Source organism: Onychostruthus taczanowskii, unplaced genomic scaffold (genome assembly GCF_017590055.1).
Source record: "Onychostruthus taczanowskii isolate IOZ18803 unplaced genomic scaffold, ASM1759005v1 scaffold52, whole genome shotgun sequence".
In the NCBI taxonomy this organism is placed as follows: domain Eukaryota; kingdom Metazoa; phylum Chordata; class Aves; order Passeriformes; family Passeridae; genus Onychostruthus; species Onychostruthus taczanowskii.
In genome coordinates, this window is record NW_024502791.1 from 3442835 (window position 1) to 3447049 (window position 4215).

Sequence of the window (4215 nt, forward strand, 5' to 3'; positions counted from 1 at the left end):
CTGACCCCCACTAATTTTAACCTGTGAGTTTGATACTGAGAACAATTAGATTGTGCCAACACATGGCACAGCAACTGAAGGTTTCTTATGCATATGGAAGATGTTGAATTCCAGACTCTCACTGGAGTTTGTGCTGTACTGGTTAGTGAGATAAAGACTGGCTTGATTATCTGTGCATCTATAATTGCACTGTCAAGGTTATGAAACATTTCTGAACTTGAGAGATGTGAATTACAGGTTTTGCAATGTTTATGCAGCATCTCCTGAATGCCTAAAAAACATTCCTTTAATATAAATCATGGTAGGTTCCCTATGTAGATTAATGTTAGTTTTATCTATTAGAAAATGGTGTTGCAGGTACTTTCCTTGGAAAAGAAAGCTATATTAGAAGGTAACAAATTCAGCATGTGGGGGTCAGCTCAGTTATAAAAATCCTCCAATGCTTTTTATTCTACCTTTATCCAATAATAAAGCCTTTTTATGCAGATAATATTTGATTGTACCTGATTTATGTGAAAAATACTGTGAAATAGTTTAAATTATAAGGCAGAGCTCTTCATTGTGACACTTATTTTAAGAGAATTTGATATGAAGTTGCTTTGGGTAGCAATATTTATTACAAAGGATTAGATACAAAGCATCTCAAAAGCCTTATGGACTCAAGTTGGGCTGCAAGAGAATACCTTTGGTTTAATATGGTCTTTCTTTCTTTCTCAGAAATGAAACACAAAGTAATGAAGAAAAGTCCTCAAACTTTAAGAATAGTTTTCCTGTGCTGTTAGCGATAAAAAGAATACTTGAAGTTTGTGCTATGTGTGAGAAATTTTTTTTCCTTTTTTTCTTTATTATCTTTTATGTTATAGCTCCTCCTGCCAAGCAGACTAAATACTCAGATACAGGAAAATATGCTGATTGGTTTGTAAGTGTCAACCTTGCATTGTCACATGCAATGCATTTGAAAGTAACTGATTAATGCCACTCTTCTGGTGACTGTTTGAACTTCAGGGAGATTGTTAGAATTGGAGTTTTACATCCTAACACTTCCCTGTCTGATACCCATGAGAAACAGAGTCATTTGGTGATGTGTCATCACAGACCAAGTTTTGAAAAGCATATTATTCTGCAAAATGAGCTGCCTCATACCCCATCCTTTTCTTCTATGATATTTACAAAAATTAAATGGAAATCCTCTCTGATACTAAGCTTTACACTACCAAATCACAACCCTCTTCAATTATCTTTCAAGAAAATTCAGCCACAAAAGACCAACGCCAGCAGCTAAGCACTCTGCCCTTTCTGGATTAATGACAGTAAGGAATGCTAGAGCTCCAGCAGCTGCAGCAAGGTGTACTAAAGGAATGCTGCCAGCACTCACTTTTTAAGCACTCAGTACTGGGCTATGTAGGGAATCTCCATCTTCACATATTAAACCTATCATTGTTTCAGCTATCTCCTGTGTTTTTCCTTTTGCTCTCAAGATCCAGTTTGGGGAATGTAGAATTCATGATGTAAGAAAGTGTATAGGCTGTCAATGAAAAAAAATAGCTCTTCATCATCTGACTGTGCCACTGCATGGTCAAAAATTTTAAATCCAGCAAACTAAGAAGAGGGTAAAATTCCCTGGCGGCAAGGACACTCACCTGGGCTGTGGTGACAACTTTACTATGAAACTTCAAGACTGATTAAGTGTTTTTAATCACATGAGGTACACATGTTGCCTCTGGAGCAGTGAGGGATATACCTTATGGCTATGAAGTCACTTTCTGTCTCCATTACTCACTACCTGACCTGGTGAAGGTAGCAGTCTTTGCTTCACAGCAGCAAAGCTTCTACAAAAAGGCAGAAAGTACAGTGTAGTTCTCCTTGCCCACCCTCTTTTCACACCCAGCCAGATGCTTAGGAATGCTTTGTTTTAGCTGCATGTACCATCTAGAAAAACATCAAGGAGGGAAGGCTTGAAAGTATTATCTGTCTTCTTTGATCCCAGGCTTAGAAATACTGTGCTTGTGCAGAAAGGACCTCATTCTCACACTGCCAGTGTGCTCTGAAAGTAGGATCAAAGTACTTAGATGACATAGGGAGGATGTATTCCCTGCCTGCAGAAGAATTTAGAAGCCACTGTAGGTAGAAATACAGTTCTAGGTCTGAGATTTATTCAAGTTAAATGATGAAAACATCTATACCTGAGTTTCTCTCCATTTCTACCCAGGACAGACAAAACCAAGATGGGTCAATCCTAGCTTTTGTGGCCATGTGAAGATTTTATTAGTCATGTCTAATAATTATCTTTTTTCTTTTCTTTTTCTTAGACAAAAGAGAAAGAAAATGGCAGGAGTACAGTTTAAACAACTTAAACATTTAAATATTAAACAGTTTAAACATTTAAATCCCACAATACCTGTTTTTAGGGAGTAGAATCCTACTTCTTTCTGCTGGAATCTTTGAAATATTTTTTAAGTAGGAAAGTATGTATGAAATTTAAAATGGATCATCATAGTCAGAATTTTGCAACCAAATGCTTGCATTTCACTGAAAGCACTTTTCTTAAAGGATAAATGTCTTTGTTTATTGTTTGTTTCCTTGGGGTTTATTTGCACGGATCTTCTTTCTTTTTGTTTCTACTGTGCTCTGCAAGTAAGAGAAGAAATATCTTACTTAAAAGAAATGTCATCATTACAGAGGTCAAGCAATTTGTTTTTAAGATCATATTAGTCATTTTTATGCTGCTTTAATTATTTTACTGTGGTGAGATATTTCAATTAGAATAGAGTTTTGCTAACAGTAACTTAAGATATTTTCCAATTTACATTTTCTTTTAACATCAGTTATGATTGTTTTGAAAGGACTGGGATTAAAGAATACTGCTGAACTTCCAGAAAAAAATGTCATGAAACTTAAAATACAGCTTTCAACCTCTACTATGGTGGACATTTAAGTGTTAAAAAATGTTCATTGTTATATGCATATGACACATTTTCTATCTTCTTGTATCTTCAGAAATACTTTGCAGCCAAGCAAACATATAAACTGCACTGAATTATGCATGGAAAAATATTTTAGGTCTCCATCTGCTAGGCATTTTTTGCAGTTTGTTTCTTAAGTTAAAAATGTTTCCACTCCTTTATATTAGGTATAAAACTAGTTTCAGCACCTTAATGGATTTTATTTCCTAGTATTCTGTATTATCACATGACTTGTAAGAACACAAGGAGAAAGATCCTAGTTCAGCAGAACATGTAAACAAATTTTGCTGATTGAGACCATGGAAGAGAAGATTAAGTAATGTATAATACTTTGGTTTTACTATCAGTATCTTTAATTTACTCAAAACTAAAAACGTTTTGCGTGTTTTAATTGCCAGGTGTTTCCAACCTTTCCAATTCCATAAATTTAGGCAATGTCCATCAGATATATGTAAGCTTGCCTCCAGCCTTGCTTTTTTTTGAAAATGCAATGCAAATTAATTTTTTTTCTGAGCTGTACAGCCAATTACTTCTGTTACTAGGATACTGTTTACCATAAAGATCATTATGTAGAATTTACTGGCTAAAAAGGAATAAAAAACTAACAGAACAATGAAAAGCTTTCTGAGAGAATAAAATCCAAATTGATGATCAGCTACTATCCAGCTATAATATGTATCTTTTTACATGGGTCACAAGAAGCAACACTAAATCTGTTTGATTCCTTTGTTAAAATAGGACAGAAATATTTAAATGAGAGGTGAAAGAAGCATTTTACACATGGAGATAGAAATGAGCTAAGCCCAGCATTAGCAACTGTTACATTGGCTTATGACTCCACAAATAAAATGTTGTTGAAAGGATATAAAATAAACTAACATCCAGGAAAAATGGATTCAAGTATAAAATATATGAATTTTTCAAGTAACCACAGAAAGATATAAAAAAAAATGTACACCAGCTCTGTCTATACTTGGATGTATATTGTATATTGATGTATATTTGGAAGTGTGTTTGAGAAGTTGTGGTAGTCTGGTGACATTTCCACTGATTGGAAAAGGGGGAACATAACCTCTATTTTTAAAAAGGGTAAGAAGCAAGACCCAGGGAGCTACAGATCAGCGAGTCTCATCTTTATGCCTAGCAAGTTCATGGAGCAGATCCTCCTGGAAACTATGCTGAGGCTCATGGAAAATAAGGAGGTGACAGCTGATATCTTCACGAAGGGCAATTCCTGTCTGACAAGTTTGGT